Below are 23902 nucleotides of genomic sequence, written 5' to 3' on the forward strand. Positions count from 1 at the left end.
GCTTTGCACTCCCCAGCATGGTACAGTGGGCAACCCACCCATTGTAGAGACTTGAGAGACTGTGGCTTTGCACTCCCCAGGATACATCAATGGGCATGGAGCCCCGTCGTGGATCTGGCGTGGTGCTGTAATCCGGCTGAGGTGCCCCCCTCTTCCCTTCCCCCTGAGGTGCCTGTTGTATTTCTATCTGATGCCCCTACAGTGTTCTCTCTGTTTGTGGACAGGTATCTAGTGTGGGCCTCACCCATGCATTTTGGGCCCAGTGGTGCACGGATATTAATATGTGCATACCTGCACAACTTCTCGTAATGTATAAAATCTGGAATGTGTATATATATCTGTATATATTTGGTAACTGTATTTTGATACATTACAATGTTTGAACTGGTTTCCTTTTGTCTTTGCATTCTTCCGGGGGGGTTGTGGGTTGTTACTGTGATGTTTGGAAATGCATTGGTGTGTGTGTTGTAATGTGCGAGGGTGGGGGTGGGGGTGTTGCGTGTGTATGTCCCTGAATTTTGCCTCCCCCTCCCCTATGTCGTAGGTGCAGTACTCACCGTTGTCTTCGGTGCCGCCGTTGCTGGTGTTCGTAGACGAGCAGGAAGACAAGGGCAGGGAGTATTTGTAATTCCGGCTCCATGGTGGCCTCCTTCCTCGTGGAGTGAGTTAAGGTGAGCGTTTTCCCATTGCAAAAGCGGTTTCCGCCGTGTTTTTATCCACGGTGAATCCGCCCCGGAAAAGGTGGCGTATTGGCGGGTTGTTATACTGTGGGCGGTACATTGTCTTCCGCCTGTCTGTTGGCGGTGACCGCCGCGCTGCTTGTCTGTACCGCCGTGGCAGGCGGAGTGTTAAAGTGGCTGTCTATGTTGGCCGTTTCCGCCACGGTCGTAATTCCCTTTTTTTGTCCGCCGGCCTGTGTGCGGTATTACCGCACCTTTAACACCGTCCGCCAGGGTTGTAATGACCACCTATGTCTGCGGCTAAACTAATCTTTCACGTTTTCTCCATGAATGTTGTTTGGGGTTTGTCTTATGTTATGTAATGCACTTTGTTCTCTTCTTTTGTTTGTATTATGATCATATTGGGTTTGAGATTTGGGTTGGTCTGTGCGCGGGGGAGGTTGTATTGGTTCTTGGTTCAACAGTGTTGGGAGTTGTGCTGGTAAGGATATAGAATGTTTAGTTTTACAATGACCTGGCAGATGGTGATGTCTTCTCTGCTTTCCCGGTCGCGTTGTAAAGGTCATCCAATAAATCCCAACGAAGAAGTTTACCTGGAGTCCTCGGTACATCTTTTTAATAACTTAATCATAATAATTATTTTGCAGAGTTTCAATTTTTATGATACTTTGAGGGCATTGTCAGATAAATAGGTATCCGATAATATGCCGAGTGACTCATATTATGATCTCTGGGTTTTTATGATATATCACGTGTCTTTTTGGAGCTGAGACTATAGGAGACGAAGCTTTACAAATGCTGAAGAAGGAGGAAGCTGGCAAATATAAATTAACTTGCAAATCTCGTTTTAGCCACACCTTTTACAACAAATGTCGCAACGAAAACCAACACCAGCAGTACACGAGGAAAGGCAGAGATAAGACAGGGAGCGCAGTTCACGAAGACCTTCTGAGTGAAACTTTAGCGGGTTCACTGCGTGTAAGTACATCTGTAATTTGATGGTAAAGCAAAATAAATTCCTATTATTATGATGCCATTTCAAGGGTTTCCTTTTTGGTAAACGAATTTCTTGTGAAATTGATGTATACCAATTCTTATATTTACATTTTCTTACGAAACCTGTTCTCATCTTTGACGTGGCATGGCGTAGAGTGTTGCCTTGATTTTTAAAATTTGACCCTCATGTAGTGACATGTTTTACTATTCAGAAATAGAAGCAGGTTGTTTTAGTAATTAGCGTGATCTCGCGTTTAGATTTTTAATTTAACAACCGGGAATCCTAGCATATGCACAGGAAGAAGGGATTCCAAGGGTGCTGCAGCACCCCCAGAAATGCGTATGAGATGATAAAATAGTACTGTTTCAGCTCTTTATTTGCTCAAGATACCCGACAGTCCAATACTGTGGCAGAGATTTTGTCTTAGCTTAGTGGTCATATCGCTCACTTCATGTGATATGGCCCACAACCTTAATTTAGCACTCCAAGTGCCCTTTTTATGTGAAACGGTCCATGCGTCAGCAGCCACGACTGGAAGCTCTTAGAAATAGACGTACACAACACAACACTAGTTTCCAGTGTCGAACTATGCAAGTCTGTAAACCTACTAACACATTGAATTACGAAAAGGTTCTCAACGTGTTGTCGCAGAGTGATATCAAGTGAGAAAGGTAGAAATGGTATTTGTGCTCACTATATACTATTATTGCAACTAATGCTGTCACAGTGTTTTGAGGTGTGTGTGTGTGTGTGGGGGGGGGGGTGCCTGTGTGTATACTAATTGATATCCTGGAATTCTTACCTTTTACATAGAGACACATGAATTTACCAGGAAAGTTTATAGAGGCAGCAACAAAATAACCAGAGGTGGGATATCTGCTTGATGTGCATGTCTCTTTTTGTCTTGTGAAACAGCTCTAGCTGTCTTGCTAAATCACTTCAAACGAATACATAGTAATACCTCAAATGTTAACTCTCAGATAAGCATAATGGGACTTACAGGAATGGCCTCCTTCAACAATTGCTCTGTTAAAAAGTCATTCATACTGTATTCTGGTTCAATGAACAGTCAGTGTACACAGAGTGAGTGCTGGTTAGCTTCCTTGAGCCACCAGCTGTGTTGTCAGTGTCATTCACACCACTGGTTAGCCCACATATAGTCACCGTCTTGGAATATTAATCAATGTAATAAAATAAATTTTGCCTGTTTATGTATTGTATTGTATTGTAATCGTATTTATATAGCGCTTACTACCCCTGACGAGGCGTCAAAGCGCTTTTCGATGAGTAGCACGCTACTCTGGAACCCAAACAAGAATTAGTGATGGATTAGTATAGTTAAATAATGAGTACAGTTTAGTATTGTTATGAGTTAATTTGAGCCGCGGATCTGAGAGTTTGTTAGTTAGATTGACTGGAGTAATGGAGGGGTGGAGGAGGAAAGAAATCCAGAAATGTTAATTGGGAATATATCCTTCATTTACTCAACCCAAAGGCTTGGGATGAGTAAAGGGGGGCGGAGTTGGAAGAGTATGTGGAAGGGTTAAGGAGAGCATAGTAGCAGGGAGAGATAAATGCAGGAGAGTTTAGTAGGGTTGTGGGAGGTCACAGTAGTAGAGTGAGGTTTGGTGAGTTAGATGTGGAAGCGGAGGGAAGAGCTTAGGCAGAGATATTTAGGAGATGAAAGTGGTAGAAGGGATTTGGGATGAGTCAGAGTGAGAATGGAGGATAGTTTGATAGAGACATGACATAAGAGTGATGAGTAGATAACTGTGATAAGATGAGAGCAGGAATTCATAGATATCTAGTATATAACAACCCACCCAGGAGCCATGCAATGATCCACGAACATGCCAAGCACAGAAACAACATATAAACATATATATATATATATATATATATATATATATATATATATATATATATATATATATATCCACACACACACATACACATGAATACACACACATATGCACATACAATACATAATTAGAACCATGGACAAAAAATACTTAGTCAAACAGGTTTAAGGAGTGTGTGTGTATTTTATTGTTATGACATAGTAGCAATACATATTTTCTAAAGAAACTATAAATAAATAGAAATATACATATAATCTGAAAACATATTTATCAACATAGGCATATGCAGTTCATAGTTGTTTGAATAAGGTGGTTATGAAGGAAAGAACCAACTCAAGTAGTTTTCTGAAGACAAGAAAGTTGTCTGTGGCTCTTATAGTTGGGGGTAATGAATTCCATAGTTTGGCTGCTTGGACGGAGAAGGATGTACCACCTATAGTCTTTTTCTGGTATGGTGGTGTTCTAAGGCGGGGTGCCAATCTTGAGCGGAGGGCTCTTTGTTGGATGTATTTGGAAATTTTCTTTCTGATAAAAAGCGGTCCTGTTCCATGTATAGCTTTGTGGGTGATACAAAGCAGCTTGAAAGTGCATCTTCTTGCAACGGGTAACCAGTGTAGTTCTCTCAAGGCAGGGGAGATGTGGGCTTGTGGCTTTATATGTAATAGTAGCCTGGCTGCAGAATTCTGGATATGTTGTAGTTTTTTCATAACAGATAGAGATGATCCATGGTAGAGGCTATTGGCATAATCCAGTTTGGATAGTACAAGCGAGATAGTAGCTTGCACCTTGTGTGGAAATCCGAGGTGGGGGAAGATGCGTCGTAAAGTCATTAAGGTGATGAAGCTTGTGCGTGCTAATTTGTCTACTTGGGCATTCATAGTTAACTTGGAATCCATGGTGATTCCTAGGTTTTTAACTTCCTTGGATAATTGAGGAGGTGGTCCGAGATCGTCAGGCCAGACGCACAGAGGGTCATAATTTTTCCAGTCACCACATATGAGTATTTCTGTTTTGGAGGTATTTAGTTTGAGATGGCTCCAGGTCATCCACTGATCAACGGCTCTGAGGCAACTGAAGATTTCTGAGTTTTCAATGTTTTGGGGCATTCTAATTTAAGTAGTATTTGTGTGTCATCTGCATAGTTGTAGCATGTGAGATGGAAATCATTGATCAGTTCTGGTAAAGAAATCATGTAGATGTTGAAAAGCAAAGGTGAGATGATTGACCCTTGGGGGACCCCTGCTTTTGTGAGGTAGGGTTCGGACAAGAAGGGGGGGCGAGTGGATGATATTCGATCTTTTTTGAAGATAGGAAGTAATCCAGTCGAGAGCAATCCCTTGTATACCGGCTTTGTGGAGTCTTTGAGTTAGGGTGTCATGGTCAACCGTATGAAAGGCAGCTGAGAGGTCCAAGAGAAGTAGTGCAGCAACTCCATTTCGGTCGACTGTGTTTTTAAGATCGTCCCAGATTGCCATGAGTGCCGATTCAGTGCTTCTTCCTGGGCAGAATCCAGTTTGGAAGTCTGAAAGTAAAGAATTGTCTTCAATGAATTGTGACATCTGGGCAAATGCTGCTCTTTCTATCAATTTGCCCAGGAAAGGTCCATTTGTGATTGGTCTGTAGTTGTTGGGGTCTTGCGGGTCTAGGTTTGTTTTCTTTAATAAAGGTCGTATGTATGCCTTTTTCAGGTCTGTGAGTTGATTGAGAATGCACCAGACCTGGGATGCAAAGAAGTCCCTCACTTCATTGCCCATTACCTGAAAAAGTATATTTCTAAGGAGTTTAGCCCGTACATGATCTTTTTATAAGTCTCGCGTGATAGCTTAAGGATGTTTAACAGACCCTTGAAATTACAAACACAACTTCATAAAGTAATGATATCACTAATACAGAGGGATTTGGGTCACTACCTTTCACTCAACACCCAGTTGAAATCCATTCAGCCTCCAGAGCAGTATCCAAAGGTCAAGTACCCTTGAGCCCCTTTCTTTTGAAGTGTTTTTTAGCTTAAGCCTAATAAAAAGTACATGTTTGGTCCGTTGCTAGGCATAATGTGGCTTACCAAGAACATAGAGGGCCTTGGAGCATGCCCACTGCTTGCCATTGGTTGACTTTCCCTGCCACTTTCATCTACCTACTTCATATTGGTGCCCCTCCTTGTGTTTGCCCCTCCCATGTGGCATTGCCTCTTTACCGTCTCTGACTGGCTGGCATTGCTGCTTCCAATGAGTTCTTTTAAAGCACTACTTTTTCTTCAGATTGAATCACTCCATTATAGTATGTGTTTTTGAGCCAACTCAAACTACACTCCTTTTTGCTCTATGTAGTCAGACTACTTCTCCGCAACCCTTTCCCTCTTGTGCTCACGCATGTGCTTCTCCCCAATGCCTCCCCTCACCCATGCCATCTGTGTTAATTTACCCTTCCCCGTGTTGGTTCGTCGTTCCCCCATCCTCCCCGTGTTGCTTCATGTCCCCCGCAGACATTTAAAAAAATTAATTAATCACTTTAGCATACTTTTTCATTTTGATTACAGATCCAATTTGGAGCAGTAACTAAAAAAGAAAAAAAAGCACCTGTGTCATTTTGTCAGGGCGTGTATGAACCACAAAATGATGCAGACAGGCACGTCAAGGGCGTTTTGTTTTTAAACTTTAGCCATGCTGCACAGCGTGGCTAAAAACGGATGCTGTGCAGCAAGTTCAAAAGCCATTGGCATTGTCAATAGATCACAAATGCAATACTTATTGGCTTTCTCAATGCTCGTTTATCAGTTTTGTTCTCCTTTGGATCAGTCCATTGGACAGACATTAGATGTCAGGAATATCAGACAAGGTGAGTGGTAGCATTTTGTCATTTTATATCAAACCGCTTTGGGAACTCGATAATAAAGGGCACAACTGGTTATTGTTAATGTCTGCAGCTATGATAGAGCTTACTGCCCTTTTGCTGCACCAAACCATGCAAGCCTGCACCCATTACTGCCTGCATATGCGCCAGAGAACATGGGCCAGTTAGTTCCATTTGACATTAGCTCAATTACCTGTTAAAGCCAGCAATGTTACAAACTAGTGATGTTCCCATGCCAACGTCGCAAACGTTCATGATTAGTTGGCAAGTGGAAATTACTTGTTTTTTTAATAACGCTTTCGAAATATTGTATATAAGAAATATTACTACTGCAAACGTTTGGGACTTATTTATAGCATTACATTTAGCCGGCAAGAAGATGGAAAGGTGACTCGACTTTTCTGACACTTACATTTATCACTGGTACCTCTTGTTTTATTGAGGTTGCCAGCCATAATATAAACAAGCAATAGGCAACAGGTCTCGCAATTGCTTGAGTTACAACTAGTGGCATTGTAAGTGCATGATTGGACTTTTCTTGCCACATAACTTAGTCAACCCTGCCTCATAATTTGGTCCTCTCTGCCACATAATTCCAGTAGCCCGGCATATAACTAAAACACTTCCATTTACCTGCCTCCTCTATCTGCAGCCAAAAAAGAAAATATTGCCATTATTCATTATAATTATTTTTTTGGGTTCCCCTCAGCCTAATGTGAATTCCTGAATCTGCATGCCTGTATTTGTATGAATGAGACACTGCTAAAATGCACATCACTACATATTAATTCCATTAAGTTTAGAAATGGTCGTCAGAATGACTCTGTAAGTGACGTGTATATGGTTATCAAGCAATGTGATTTACATTAAATTGTGCTTGTTGGCATAAATCTTTGGACTGATATGAACAGAATTCATTTTATACCATTTGTATTTATTATTTGTTAATTATAACTATTTGTGGCATATTACCTTAATTTATTTTTGATTTGTATACATTTATCAAGTAAGTCCAGCCTATTGCAGCAATCATGTGATGAGGACTTCATCTCATAGCATGCAGCATTTTGGATAGACCATAAATGCATTCCATTCATTTTATTAAATTGATGACACCTGCTACTGATGATGCAATATTGGCTTAGGATAGGCCAGTGAGTGATGCTGACGTGCTTTGAGTTTGAGAAAGCTCAGGGAGTTGGTGACAATGGCATGACTTTTCACATAGGTGCATCTATTAAGGACCCTACCCCAGGGGCGGACACTGTCCCATGGATGGACAGCAGACACCGCCTGCAGCCCACTGTGGGGAGCCTATCTTTCTTACTGAAGAGGACTGGGCAACAAGCAGACCTATGGACACACACTGGGCAGGGGCAGAACTGGGAGGGAAGACGCACAGGGCTGGGGCAGTGGATAGACAGTTCCAGTGAGAGGGACATCAGCCTGCTGACTTCAGGGTAACCAGATTATTTGGGTTGTCAGAAGCAGCCATGTGCTGCTGGTTAAACATTTCTGCCCAGTGATGGGGTAATTGGAAAACCACCTTTATAAAGCAGCCTAAACTACTTAAAGCTCAATCTCTTATCTGACCCACAAAAATAAACAAACATAACAGTCTGTAGTAGAGGGAAAACAGGACAGGCATTGGCAAAGCCAATAGGCCTCGCCTTCGCACCTATTAGCTTTGCCAGTGGGTGGTGGTGGTGCTGTCCAGCGCTGCGACGTGTGCAGCAGTGTTAAAAAAATAATATCAAAAGCATAATGGCAATCAAGTCATTCAACTGACACATGCATGCATTTGTACATGTGTGTGGGTCCATGGAATCACACTACCACCCCTTGCTTTAGTTTTTGTTTTTATTTACCAATATAAGACAGCAGGCACAACTAGGATTGGTAAATTAAAAAAAAAAATAGCACCAATAAAAACAAGCATTTTTCATGCAACAGGTCTCGCATTTGCTCGAATTAGAGCTATTAGCGTTGTAAACTCCTAACCAGACTTTTCTTACCACACAAATTGAAAGAAAAAAACAAGCGCGATTGTGCTATGTAAAACGCAGCGCGATAGCACTGTGTGGAAAATAAAAAGATAAAGTAGTCTGGAAACCATGCTGAAAACCTGAAGCCTCGTATGTTTTCAGTAGTTGGCCGGTGCGCTCGAGGAGGGCTAAACACCAGAAAAGGCATGACGTATGCATGCCTTTTACTAATGAAATCAAGCAGATTTTGAAAAACAAGCCTACGAACCAATGAAAGTGACGGACATGACATGGGCGTGGTTAAAAGCCCAAATACTTTTAAAATGTTGGTTATTTCACAAAATAATGTGCTTTCTCTCACTTAGTGCCCCTATCAATCGGCATTCCCCTACCTTTCCACTGACCCTAAGCCCCTCTTGTGAGCCATGCTTGTTAAATAATGTATTTCAACAATATGTGCCAGCGTGAGTGTTGGGAAATCTGAAGCTCACCCCCCCCAATCTTACTGCCCAAGCTACATCCCTGAATGCCTTCATGCCTTTGGGTAAATTGGTGCGCAAAACCTAAATGAAATAAAAAATACAAATACCATGATAAAGTGATACAGAAAGAGTGAGAGTGTGTGTATGTGTATGTATGTGCATTGAGGTGGAAAAAAATGCCATTTTGCGAGGAGCAGATGGCCGGCCAGGTGGGGTGGTGATGGCATGTAGAGAAAGTATGAATGGCTGGGGCATGAATACCCCATTTGTTCTTCCCAGCTAGTGGTGGGCAAGTGTTAAACTACTACTAGAGCCTCCCAGAGCAGAACTTAAGTTCTAGAGAGACCCCTAAGTTCCTCTGCACCGTGACAGTGCGAGAAGCAACCAAAAATGTGTGCGCAATGTAAATAAAAGTAGTGTTGGGCATGCAGGACTTACGGAATTTAACAATCACCCATGAAACCCCAGGACCTGAAACATATTTTGCTTTTTAACCAATTAGTGACTGTTCGCCTGGGTCTTTTTTAAAAATTATCTGCAGATCTACAGAAATGGCAGGCAGAAACAGGCTTGGTCATTCTATGGATTATGCACACCTATGAAGAAAGAAATATACTCGTGAACTGCTGTTTACTTCACACAGGTTGTTAAAATTGCTTTTGGGCACCCAGCCCCAGTGCTGATATGCATCTTCCAACACAACCATTGTAGGAGGCCCAAATCGAAACCCAAAGCACTAGGGACCCTGCCCACCCACCATAAAAGGCATGCACGACAGGCTCACCTTGGCCACCCTTCAGTTCGGCTCTCATCTGCCTTCCTGCTCTGGGGGCAAGAGGCAGGAGACCCCTGTTCCGCTCCTGCACATGCCCATGCTGGATGAGCAGGCATGATGGTCCAGTCAACTGGCTGGGCTAAAGCATGAGAACGCAGAGGGCTTCTTCAGTTCTGTGCACAGCTTACACACTCTTCCAGGATCGGTTCGCATGCTCCTGCGGGTGGAGAGACAACCTTAGCAGCATCTGTATTTCCATGGGGTTCCCCTAACCCTGCCCTGGCTGCCACTCTCAGCACAGCAGCCTCACAGCCCCAATGGTTTGGGGCGCATAGTGCCAGGGCAATCCCAGTAACCATGATGGGAAAGGTATTGATAGTAGACCACGTTATTAGGGTGGTAGCCATGATGAGTTGGCCAAAATAAACGTGCGTCATGTAAAATACATTAAGCTTGTTGCGCTCCCTCTCAAGCTGAAACATTAAAGCGCGGTAATCGTGCTGAATAAATAAAAGGCGCACAGCCACCAAAATAACTTTATTACAGTATTTGTACACTTTCTAAATGAGTGGAAAAGTCATCTGCACCCTGAGGAGAGGGAGCAATCAGCAGTACCAGGGGAATCAGCAAGTGCAGGGGGAGGAGAGCGAGCAGCGCCAGCAAAGAGCAGAGGAAGCGCAGCGGTGCCACGCTGTGTGAAGAGCCGTTCAGAATAAACAAAATAGTTCCTGAGTAGAGAGTTAAATAGAAACTAGTGGAAGCCAACAAGCCCTGGGGCAATACTCCAGGGGAGTGAACTACTTGCCAAAAGGGAGACAAATTACCTATTGGCAAGCAAGGACCTTTACAAGACAACTGATTAGACAAATGACAAGAGGTAGGAGGAGTCAGAGTCCACAAATTACATACAACAGATCATCCTGACAGCGCAAGCGCTGTCTGGGCTCAACCTAAAAAATCTTTGCCAATTTTGAATATGTCTGCACGGGTAAAGCATACCAGCTAGGGTTGAAATGCCATAGGCACCAAGGTAATAATATTAGTAATAATATGTCTCCCCAACACCACATGATTTATCATTCAAATATAAGTTTTGACTATATTTTGGAAACTTAGCAGTTTTTCTCCAAACATCAGCTTACGAGTTCTAAAAATACACAGTTTTCATCTTTTATACACACTATCAGTTTTGATATACATATATTAATTCAACCAAGCAAAGGCTTCTAATTTCGTAGGCTGGGGTGCAGTCAAAAGAGCTACTTACAGGTATCTGTAAAGCTACCAGTGGCTCCCAAGATACTTGCTGGAAAAGCATGCTGTAAAGCTTCAAGGTTGCCAGAGCTCCATGCCTTTTTTAGACAAAATAATATTGAACGAGTCCCAGTCTCAGTCATATGTTTTATACTGCTGTTCCAAGTGTTATGTGATGTACTCCATGGCAATCACATATCATGGCCTATTGAGCCTATCATCGTGCCATGGTGTCCACTGTACTTTTCACTTTGTCAAAACAGCCCGTATTGCTGCTGTAAGGGCTAAGGTGAGTTATTCGCTTCCAACTGACTTTTATGATCTGTTCCCTGGATGAAGAATGTCCAGCAAGATATGTATTTTAACAATGGTTATCCCTTCAAGCCGCCAGGAGGAGTGTTGAAGATTCCATCACCCCAAATACTTTTTTAATTTGAATGAGAAGAGCTGATTAATTTAAATGTACCATTGTGTGTTAGAAGAACACAGCTTGACCCACAAGTAGGGTACTGCATGCACCCCTAAATGAATCGGGAGGACACCTCCTAATTCTTGCTCTTAGTTTGGTGATGAGTATATCAAAAGAGCTTTGATCTTACTTAGATTAATCTTAAATTCTGCTATCCTTCTAAAAGCTTCCTTTTCTGTAAACAGAAGTCATGGTGAATTGGCCAGGTTATGAAGTGTCACCATAATGTCAGCAGCAAACTCTGTAATTTACATTACTGTTCTCTATCAAGGTCCATTGTGTCAGTGTTAATTCTAATAACCTTTGTGAATGGTTGTAGGGCCAATACAAATAGGAGAGGGAACAGGGGCACCTCTGTCTGGCACCCCTTTCAATGGCATTGAATTTATGCCATTAGCTCTGATGAATACCTCAGTTGTCTTATACCCTGCAATGTCCTCTTCATGAACCATGTCCCCAGCCCCAGTGAGAGCAAGAGGGAGAGGAAGAGGGAGCTTTTCTGCCTCCTCTTCGAAATTATGAAGAAATGCAGTACCTTATTAGTATTATCCCTGCACTGCATTTTGGGGATAAAACCAGAATGAATAGCATGACTAATACCCGGAAGCAACTGATGGAGGTAGGCAGAAAGAACGCTGGTAAACATCTTAGCGGCCCAATCTGACCACGATGTTGGTCTGTATGGCACAAACTTTAACCAATCCTTTTTCAGGTATGGGAACAACAGCCTCTTATTTCATGGAAGTTGTTAACTTACTCATATCAACAAATGTATTGAATAGTTTAGTGAGAGTGGGTGCAAACAAAGAGCAAAACATTTTATGAATGTTCCTGTGAACCTATCCTGTCCATGCCCTTGATCGCCCTTTAACTTAGAGATGGCGCTAATCACCTCCGCTATCTCAATCGGTTTGTTTAGCTTATGTCTCCAAATCTGTGAGAGCAGATGCATCCAATATTTTTGTAGATAGGCATTCATTTCCGCATTATCCACAGCATTCCCTAGTGTAAAGTGCAGAGAAGAATAGGATAAAAGTATCGCTGATCTCGTGTCTTTCCAATAAGCAACCACTCCTCTCCTTGATACATTGCACTCTCATGGGTGACGTTTTTGCCGTCAAAAAGGCAGCCAGGAGCTTTCCAGCCTTATAGTGTGTATTCAGCTGTATTATAGTCTAGTGCTGTCACTTGCCCACACAACGGTGCCACCTTTCTCTGGATTTTAGTATACCCTGTCTCCTTATGTTATCTTTCAAATATCATTAGTTGTGACTCCCAGGTGGCTCTAGTTGCTTTATTCCTGGCTGGCATTGTGTCATGGCTACCATGAGGTGCTCTCTCCTTATTGCTTTAAGTGCATCCCGAACCACCTCAATTGAAATCTCTGGGGTATCATTAATAGTCAAGTATTCCTACTCGCTCATTTCTAATAATAGGATCATCCTGCAGGAAGAAATATTGAGGTGCATATAAATAAGTGCATGAACAGAGATAGCTATATTGGCTATGTCTGCCACCTCCACCAAAGTCTGTCTGAAATAAAAATGTAATCAAGTCTGGCACTTGATCTGTGGGAAGCCAAATTAAATGTGTAGTCAATGTCATTCAGATTCAAATAATTCCACCCATTGGTCAGCCCCATCTCCCACAGCCAGCACAGCAACTCAATGGAGGATCTCTGTCCTCCCATAGAGGTAGAGAACTTATGATCCACACTGAGATTCAAGGCTATATCCGGATCATCGGACTCAGTATGTCTTTTTCAGCCTGTGTGAAAAGCTCAGATATTGAACTTTTGAGGAATGATTCCTGTTTGGAGCTAGGGTGAACAGGGATGCGACTATCTGATTCCCCAAGGCAAATGCCAGTGCCACTTACCTGCCTGGTTTAAATGAGTGAAGTACTGTTTTGTGTTCCAGGAAGACTTTGTTAAATACTATAGCAACTCCAGCCTTCTTCGATCTTGAAAAGGAAAATAATTTCTGTGGGAAGTTCTTAGAGGTCAACCAAACCTGATCCTTCATCAAGAGGTGACTGTCTTGTGATAAGCACTTGTCAGAGCTTGTGGCTTCTAGAAAGTTAGCAGCACTAGCCATTTTTGGAGAGTTTAAGAGTTGCTCGATGAAGCTGACTATCGTCTGGGTGTGCCTCATAGTTTAATATGTGCATGTTACATTTGTCACATAATTCTATGTGCCTTGCATTAAGTATGTAAGAGGTAAATAGCCCTGGCGTAGCTGTACACGGATCGCTCTCAAAACCCCCTTTCCAAGAAACAATCAGACTCTAAGAACTTTGAGTCTGGCTGCAACAATCAGAGATATTGCAGAACCATGTGTACTACAACATTCTATTCACAATTCCACAAGTGCAAATATACACCTTCAGCTTTCCTATCTTTTCTATTGGGAGATCCAGACACATTTAACTTTTATTCTTAATGGTAAATGTGGAGTGAGCAGAGTGAGTGGTTGGTAAAAGGGGCATACTTTTTACTAAATGAGAGAGCTTTAGGAAATCCTGTGCTATGACAAGAGGTGGTTGTTATTAGATTACCCTGGAAAACATTGGAATACTGTCCTGCAGTCTGCCTACCGTAACCTTGTCTGTAAGCTTCCCCCTTGTAACTTAACCATTGGAGCTCCTTTTGTAATCTTTTGAAATGAACCTGTTGAAATGTACCATCTGTACTCCTTATTGCCATGCCACACATATGAACCTGCTTACCACAGGAAGAGCCAACTCTACAACCTAGATTATATTAATATTGACTCACATCCAGTGCAATTTAGTACCTGAAAATGTATAACGTCATGTTGTAACATATGGGTCTTCACTATTCTCGCCATCTATTGTGAGCTGTCCAAATTCCCCAAGTGTATGTACATGTATCCCTCGACTTCATAGAAATGTAAACATGGTTTAAACCTGTTATAATATGCTCAAAAAAGTAATAAAACAGATTCAAACAAAAACAAGTAGACAGCTTTAGGGAGGAGAAAGGAGAGGTTTAAGGAGAATTTGGCAGCAGTTCAGGGAGAGAAATGCACCCACCCACAAAAGATTAAGCCCATTGCTATTCACAAACTGCACTTTTAAAGTTACTATACCCAAACGGAACTGAAAACAGTAGTAAATTACTTCAGCTCAGAGCTGGAGTGAGCTCAGCACCACACATGGCCAACCACAGGTACTCTAATGCCCTTCCATAGAAAATAATGGAGGTAGGAAGTTAAAATTAAAACCCATAGGAAATAATGTGTAATGAAATGTAATTATTTAAAAAGAGTAAAAAAATATAAATAAATATGATTTAATGTTACAAAATCTAAAAAATGATTATGTATCTATACAAATTGGTAGCAATCTTTTTAAATGTATTCATTAATATAACATTATTATTTATCAGAGTATAATTGAATTACCTTTATTTAATTCTATGTATCACTCTTAGTGATTTAATTAGTAATGTATGGTATACACATATATTTACTTTATGTGTGAGTTTTTAACTTAAACCTCATTTAAACTTATTCAATGTAAAATGTTTAAATTAGTTAAAGATTTAATTAAAAAAAATAATGCATGGTGCTGTAGCATTTTATATTTTTTTACATTTATAGTAAATATGTCAAATTAATTTGTTTCAGGAGACCACTCGGCAAACTTTTTTGTTTGTGAAAAACAAACTCTCAAAGCGGAAGTTCGTTTTTGACAAAACACTAATGACTCTTCCAGGTTGAGGGGGTAATTTTATTTTTTTTTATGTAGGGACAACTAAGGTTTTTCTAGAAGGTCTTGTGCACCTAAAATAAAGGCCCTAAAACCATCAGGTCATCGTAAGCAGCACAGCACTATCATGAAATACATGATGGTTTGCCTGACCCTAAATGAAGCTGTCTGACCATTCCTATGGCAGGCGGGGCACTCTGTCATGTTTGTGACTTGGTATCCTGCACAACAAACCTAGAGCAGGCCTCATATCTTGAATGCAGATGAAGGGTCCTTTTCCCAGTAGGATTTTAATCTAAAAGCACCCTTCATAATAATTTTGGACCCATCAACAGTGTGCAGCCAACTGGGTCTCGTCTATTTTGTACTGAAAGCAGACTTGGCTGTCATTCCAGAAAATCATTTGTTTCTGTGTCAGCATAAAGATGGTGCTGAAATGATGTCCTGACCTGTTCTGGTAAAGTTATAGTGTAATAAAATACAGTCCATAAAAATCTGCCACTACTTTCATATGACATTTCTATTTTTAACTGTAAGGAGTTGCCTGTGAGAATAAAGATTTTTGTACACCCTTGAGGTGTTCTGAAATGCATCCAGATGAATGTGATTATTATTCTTTGATTGACAGGTTTGAGGGTGGATGAATGCAAGAATGATTCACTACATCTATGATTGAATTGGTGATTAGAGGCTTTGATGGATGTATGGATGACCGAAAGTATCAAGTACACATAAAAGTAGCAAATTACTCCACTCCCCTTTACAGCCATAGCTACTTGATTTTTCCATATCTGTTTTTATATGGTGGTGATAATTCTGCTGATGCTTTTGGTTTTAAGAACCTCCGACAAATTATCAATCTTCACCGGCAGTACCTCATGATGAGAGACGTTCTACAAATTTACTGTGCCATTGAGTCTTTTCAATTGACCTGTTCTTGATACAGTTCACACCACAGTTTGTTCCTGTGGCAAAGTTGCCCCGCCTTTTGCATGGAGAGTCTGAAAATGAAAGGCTATTCTGATACTAGAAGATGTAGACATTTGTCTGGCTTAACAGAAACGTCTTCCTTTTCTATGTGTTCCTGTTTCCCTAGGCCTCTTTCTCTTCCCTGTTCGGATACTGTATTCATTTGAATGTTATATTTTCAACTATAAGAAGTCAAGTTTGGATTGTTTGCTATTTTGTAATTTGATTATTTAGGCCACTTCCTTTTATATCTCAAAATATTGTTTATCTGTGTGAATCTTGTTTCTTACTGAGAAAGAAATATTAACAGGAAAAAATGTAGGCCCTTATTTATACTTTTTGCCGCAAAACTGTGCAAACACAGTTTTGCAGCAAAAAATATAGCGCCGGCTTGCGTCATTCCAAAGCGCCAGCCGGGTGCCAAATTTATGGAATGCCACAAGCCGGTGCTAAGGTTGGGCTAGCATCAGAAAAAATTACGTTAGCCCGGTGGCGGTTGTTAGAGGCAAAACAATGCTGTTAACCAGCCCAGCGTCATTTCCTGATGCAAAACCATCCTTCCCACATGACTCCTGTCTTATAAAAGACAGGAGTCATGCCCACCACCCCAGTGGCTAGCACAGAGGACCAGTGTCCTCTGGGCATGGCCATTGCACCCAGTGACATTTCTGGGCCCCTAATGGCACTTAAATTAAAAATAAAAAATAATTATCTATGCTTACCCTTCTTACCTGGGATGGGGCTTGGGGTGGGCACCTGTGGGCCCATTCCATGCTGTTTGAAATGAGTCCACATGTCCCCTAACACCTGGTCTGACCCAGGTTTTAAATAATGGCGCTAAGCAGGCTTAGCACCATTATTTAGGCCTGCCTCCCACCTGTGCACCTTTTTTGCACGGGAGGATAAATAAGGTGCTATGGGCTTAGTCATTTTTTGGACTGGAACACCTACCTTACATCTCATTGAGGCAAGGTGGGTTCACACATCAAAAAAATTACGTTAACTCCTATATTTTAATACTAGACTGGTCTAGGGTCAAAATATAAATGTGGAATTTGGCTTTCGCCAAATTTGCATTAACAAATGATGCAAATTCAGTGCAGAGTATAAATATGCCCCTTAATTTTCAGAAATCACAGAAAGTAAAATTAAATCTGTTGTTTGCTGGCATTTGTAAATGTTAATTCTCATGGTATACTTAATCTGTAATCTTTGGTCCCATGTGTGTGCTTTCGTTAAATAGGGGTACTTGATTTATAACAGCCAGGGTGTATTTCAGAAGACAATTTCTGTGCTTCATTGCTTTTAAGGAATTCTCAGCTATGTCAATATAATTTTCCCTGGGCAAATTGTCTTAACCCCTTCGGTGCCATGGACGAGCTGGTCTCGCCCTCGGCTGCAGTGTTGCTGTGCCAAGGGCGATACTAGCTTGTCCAGCACTGGCATCCCTCTGGTGTGGGTGGGGGTGTCCCTGGGGCTAGGGAAGGGTACCTGTGGGTCCATTCCATGGTCTCTGACCATGGAAATAGGCCCATAGGTCCCCTAACGCCTGCCATGACCCATGCATTAAATAATAGTGTTAGGCAAGCTTAGCATCATTATTTAAGGCCCCCTTCCCCCTGTGCTTGATTTTAGCATGGGGGGATAAATGTGGTGTTGAGGCCATATAGTAATTTTTCTGCCCAGGAATGCCTACCTTGCATCTCATGGACAGAAGGTAGTTTCCCACTAGAAAAAAAGGACTTTAACTCCAAAACTTCGGTACTAGATGGGTCTAGTGCCACAGTATGAATTTGGAGGTAGGTTTGCACCAAATGTGCATTAAAAAAACGAGGCAAATTCGGCACAAAGCAAGTATAAATCTGGGCATAAACATCTGGGTGAGTCCAGGGTGGTGTGCTTCACATGCACCCGCACCATTTTCTTACCTACAATGCCCTGCAAACCTCCAACTTTGCTTGAACTCACACATTTTCCCTACATTTTTTGTGATGGAACCTTCCTGAATCTGCAGGAATACAAAATATTCCAACCAGCCAGCATTGACACATCTATACTGATAAACATTCTGCCTCACTTGTCAGCCTAAAAATGTTTTCTCTCAAACTGCCCTTTTTGGACCCTCTTTGGTTTCCCCTCAATTTCAACATGTTTTTGGCTCTTCCCTGTCACTGGGGATGTGGATCAGATCACACCGTGTCTCCACGCAGCGCCAGCAGTTCACGTGAGGCAGGAGACCTATTCTGCACAATTTCATCAGGGTCCAGTACCAGTCGTGAATTATTTTCAAGAGACAGAACTTTAGGCAGGCTTCCTGGGTTCCCCTGTCTAGGGCCATCATGATGTCTGTTCAATCCTCTTCCTCGATCGCAGTTCGGAGGCAGAGTTGCCACCTGGAGCATAGGTTGTCAACAGGGGCCGTGAGTATAGGTGATGTGTGAGCATTTCGTAAAGGCCAGGCATCACACCCTTAAAGCGGCCCCATGTCACTAGGTAAGACAGTTCAGGAGAGGCTTGAAGGGTCCAGGGGTAGGCTCTCATGATACACCGAAGACAGTGCTGGAGTTGTATGTACCTCCACGCCTGGTCTGGTTGGAGGCCGTATTTCTCCAGCAGTGTCGCGAATTATTTGATTTCACCATTTACGATTAACTGATCCAGGTGCTCAACGTCAGCTGCTCTTCATTGTGCCCAATGGATGGTATCCCCACCTATATGCAGGCACTCATTACCCCAAATAGGGGCCATCTTTTTGAGATGGGGTGGGAGCCAGGAAGGCGATGTGCCTGGTGCCAGGCTGCATGCATCACCCCTATCACTGGGTTATTGGGGTTGAGCCTTAAAGTACAGGTTCTGTACAGGGAGCTGAGGCCACCCTGGCTGGAGAGCAGCTTGCGTTCTATGAGGACCTTGTGGAGGGTCTGGCACTTCAGGTAACAGAGGTGCCAGTTAAGATAGTTAAGGCACTAGGGAGTATTGTTCCACTAATGAATGTCCCATACCTCCACAAGAGCGACGGGCCATGAGTTGAGCAGCTGACAGGCGGGGACAGGAGGAGCTCCACACAAAAGCTCGGAAGTGAAGCGCGGTAGTGTAACTATCCTCACCACCTGGACCCTGCCCCACATGGAAAGTACCTAAGTGAGTCAATTTTTTTTTCAAAATCTTGGGACATACGTGTCATAAGTGGGTCTAGATTGTCTTCCACCATGCAATCCAGGCCTCGGTTAACAAGGATCCGTAGGCATTTATGGTGGCATGACGTCCAACAAAATGGGAAACCATGGATCGACACCCTTGTGGTGTTAGTGGAGAGGGGTAGTTCCTCGCTCTTGTCCCAGTTCACCCATTACCCGGATAGAAGCACAAAGCAGTCAGTGATTTCCAGTAAGGCCGGGATAGAGCATTTAAGTTTGCTAGGAATATCGTCTGTATACAGGTAGAGCTTGTCTACTCCCCCTGCCCAAATATTCCTGTGAGGAGAGGAGACTGGCGAATGGTAGATGCCAGGGGTTCCATTGCCAAGAGGAACAAGAGAGGTGAGAGCGGGCATCCCTGCCTCGTTCCTCTGTGAACCGGGAAAGGATCGGATATGAAGCCACCACAATTAACCAGCGCTGTGGGACAGTCATAGAGTAATCGTACCAAGGCTATGAAGTGGTCACCCAGTCCGAATTTCCGTAGTGTTGCAAACAAGTAGTCCCACTTGATACGGTCAAATGCTTTTTCAGCATCGAGGGACAGTGCTTGGGATTCCTCCAGCTTGTCCCTGGCTTCCCATAGGACATAGGAAATGAGGCGGAGCTGATTCCTGGTGGTGAGTCCCAGGACGAATCCCACTTGCGTAGGGTGTATTAAGGCCGGGAGGACCTTGCGTACGTGGGATGCCAGGACGCTGGCGAGAATTTTGACATCACCATTCATGTGGGATATAGGGCGATAGCTGCTGCAAAGGAAGGGATCCCATTCAGGCTTAGGGAGGACCGCTATCACTGCCCTGTTGGATATAGAGCCTAGTGATCCCTTGCGTCTCGCCTCTCAGAAGGCTTCATAGAGAAGGTAAACTGTCTCCCTGCCAGTCCATTTGTAAAATTCCACTGGGAAGCCGTCATCTCCCGGTGACTTGTGGTATGGGAGATTAGATATAGCCTGTGCAATTTCCATCTTACTGATCTCCCTGTCTAGTAAGGCTCATTACTCTTCCCTCAAGCAGGGAAGATGGGCAATATCCAGATAGGATTCCAGTTGGGTAGGGCTGGCCTCCATTTCTGGTGTGTATTGGCCCTGATAGTAGTTCGCAAAATCTTGAACTATATCTTGGGGGCCAGTAAGGATCTCACCGGTCAAGGATAAGATTGCAGGAATAGCCTGTGCAGCTGCCTGCTGATGAAGTTGGGCTGCTAAGAGTCTGCCCACCTTTTCCCCCTGTTCATAGTGTTGTCCCTGCAAGAGCTGCTACGCATATTGGGCCTGGGAGGTGTATAGTTCATTGAGGGCCATGCGCACATTTTCTAGGCGCCGGCAGACTTGTAGTGAGGGTTGAGCAGTATACAAACGAGTGAGAGATGCAATAGCGCTCTCCAACTCAGTCTGGCGAGCTGCCCTTTGTCTATTGGCTATTGCTGCATCATGCATCATTTGCCCTCGCAGGGTTGCCTTCGTGGCTGCCCACTGTAGCCTCTGGGAAGGGACTGAACTCTGATTGTCCTGCAGGTAAGTGGAGACATGCAATCATAAGTTTATTTTGCCCTGGGGAGTGCGATATCACTGCACAGCGAAACACCATGGGTTGCGTCCCGTGGAGGTGAGACCTGTGTCTGTGGAAATTGAAATTGGGGAGTAGTCAGAGAGGGTGCCTAATGTAGGGGGCTGGCCTGGTTTGTAGTGGGTACCTAAGGTCTGTACACCTTATACCAAGTCCAGTTATCCCTTATTTGTGAGATGTAGTCAGTATCTAGAAGCCAGGCTCTCTAGGGGTAGTGTGGGTGGGCATCCAAGGCTGAACAAGGAGTCATGCAAAGCTCATGCAATACCCTTTAGTCACACAGTACTTACGCACATGAAAGAAAATACTAAGTGTTACAAAAATAAAGGTACTTTATTTTGGGGACACAAATGCCAAAAGTACCTTAGAGACTATACTCCCTTAGGAGGTAAGTAATATACACAGTATATACACTAGAATGCAGTAATAGCTGTAAACACAGTTAGGAAACAGTGCAAATAGTGAAAATCACTATAGATAGAAGTGGGCCTGGGGCAACGCAATCCATATACTAAAATAGTGGAATGCTAAAGTTGGTTTACCACCTAGGCAAGTGTAGTGTGTAGAGGGGCACTGGGAATGTAAGAAAACACCAAATGTAAGTATTAGAACCCACCCCAGAGCCCAGGAAAGCAGGAGTAAATCACAGTAACTTTCCTAGAACACACAAGAACATGTGATTTTGCAAGGACCAGAAGAGACTGCAAGACACCAGTGATGGATTTCTGGACCTGAAGACCTGTCAAAGAAGGGGACCAAGTCCAAGAAGAACTGAAGGGTCCAGGGAGAACAGGAGCCCCTGCTAACCCGGATGAAGGTGCAAAAGAAGAACCACCGGTGAAGAAGAACAGTCAGTACTGCACCCAAGAAGATGGATGCGGGTTCCTGGTTGGTGCAGATGATGTCCCATGCTGGGTGGATGATTGCAGTCTGGCTTGTGTCACTGTATTCTGCCAACAAGCCTTGGCACACGCAAAGCTCGCGGTTTGAGGAAAATTGCCTTGCCCGGGACAACGAGTGACCTGGTGACCTCTAACCAGGAGTGGGAGTCAGAGGAGGCTCTCAGCAACTCAGAGAGCCCTCAGAAGACCAGGCAATGAACACAGGAGCCCCGCAGCACAGGGACAAAGAAGGTGCAAAAGGAGCCCCATGCAGCAATACACAAAGGGATCACACGCCGCAAAAGAACCAGGTAGGGGGCTGTGCATCACAGGAAGGAACACTGGGGGCCAGAGCTGCACAGTGCGCGAAGAACTTCGTGAAAGGATGCCAACAAGACTTGGCAACTGCAAAAACGCAGTGCACGGGGGTCCTGACTTGCGTGGGGAGGAAAGCTCTTACCTCCACCAAAGTTGGACGGTTGGACTTCAGCACTGTCGGGACCTCTTCAGTCTACTACCTGTGTTGCTGGAACCATGCACTTCTTCAGGAGAGGGAACCCAAGCCACTGGTCGTCGCTGCATATGGGTGCCTGCTGAAGAAGGGAAGTGAGTCCTTCACTTCAAGGGAGATTCCTCTGTTCCTCTGGTGCAGGCTGAAGACAGGCAGTCCTCAGAGGATGCACGACCTGGAAACAGTGGCAGTTGCTGGCAGGAGCTGAAGATACAATGTTGCAGAAGTTGTCTTTGCTTCTTTGTTGCAATTTGTAGAGTTCCTGGAGGGTCCAGATGCAGTTTCGTCGGAAAAAGGTGAAGTAAAGGATGTAGAGGATTCCGGCTGGAGTCTTGTAATTAGAATATGAGGAAACACCCAGAGGAGAGACCCTAAATAGCCCTGAAAGGGGGATTGGTCAGCTACAAAGGTAAGCACCTATCAGAGGAGGGCTCTGTCTGCTGGCGCTGGCCACTCAGATGCTCCCACAGGGCCCCACCACCTTGGAATCCAAGATGGCAAAACCCAGGAACACTCTGGAGGAGCTCTGGGCACCACCCCTGAGGTTGTGATGGACAGGGGTGTGGTCACTCCCCTTTCCTTTGTCCAGTTTCACACCAGAGCCGGGACTGGGAGTCCCTGAACCGGTGTAGACTGGATTATGCAAGGAGGGTACCATCTGTGCCCTTCAAAGCATTTCCAGAGGCTCTGGGAGGCTACCTCTCCCAAGCCTGTAATGGCCATTTCCTAAGGCAGAGGGTGTGACACTCATTTCCAAAAGGAAATGCTTTGTTTTGCCTTCCTGGGCTAGAACTGCTTGAGCAACAGGAGGGCAGAAACCTGTCTGTGAGGTGGCAGCAGCTGAGGCTTCCTGGAAAACCTCAGAAGGCTGGTATGGCAGTACTGGTGGTCCACTGTGGAGCCCCAAGAGTGCGTGGAATTGTACAACCAAAACTAGAATCAGTATTGGGGTATAATTCCAAGATGTTAGACACCTTACACGGCCATATTCGGAGTTACCATTGTGCAGCTGGACATAGGTATTGACCTATGTCCAGTGCACGTGTAAAATGGTGTCCCGCACTCACGAAGTCTGGGAAATGGTACTGGATGATGTGGGGGCACCTCTGCTAGTGCAGAGGTGCCCTCACACAGAGGTACTCTGCACCCAGCTTTCAGGGTTGGAAGGCCTGGTATGCGGGTGACTTATAAGTGACCTGGTGCAGGGTAAATGGCTGTGAAATGGTGCATGCTCCATTTCACACAGGCTGCAATAGCAGTCCTGTCGAAGCCTTTGTCTTGGCTGCATTTGGGTGGCAAAGGTAATGCTGCAGCCCATAGAGTTAATCCATTGACGTTCCAGGAGATAATATGAAGTGGACAGGTGAGGATAGCAGCTTTACTTGCCATAGCGCTGATATATGTCGAGCAGGGAGAGGGCGGGAGGTGCTGTGAGGGCAGTAGGAGGGGTTTCAGATCAGTGGGAGGAAGAGGGATAGCGGGATGCCGGGTGCTCACCAACGGTAGCCCTAAGAAGATAGGGTAAGTTAAAGTATAAGGAGTAGAGAATGAGATGTCTAAGGAATAGGGATAGGAAGGGAGAGAGGGGGAAGAACTGTGTTGAGGGGAAGGAAGGAGGGGAAGTGGAGAGAGTAGGGAGAGAAGCAGTGAAACAAGGAGAGAACTGATTAAGAAAACAAAAGAATCCAGC

General features: G+C 43.8%; 1 protein-coding gene across 1 annotated transcript in view; it reads left to right on the top strand.

Moving 5' to 3' along the window:
- The first annotated feature begins 1545 nt into the window (after positions 1-1545).
- Positions 1546-23902, top strand: part of LOC138300730 (uncharacterized) — a 1597374-nt gene continuing 1575017 nt past the window's right edge. Inside the window, exon 1 of the mRNA XM_069240438.1 lies at positions 1546-1658. The gene's annotated coding sequence lies outside the window, so the exon portion shown is untranslated. The remainder of the gene's footprint in view (positions 1659-23902) is intronic.

Source organism: Pleurodeles waltl, chromosome 6 (assembly GCF_031143425.1).
Source record: "Pleurodeles waltl isolate 20211129_DDA chromosome 6, aPleWal1.hap1.20221129, whole genome shotgun sequence".
Taxonomy (NCBI): Eukaryota; Metazoa; Chordata; class Amphibia; order Caudata; family Salamandridae; genus Pleurodeles; species Pleurodeles waltl.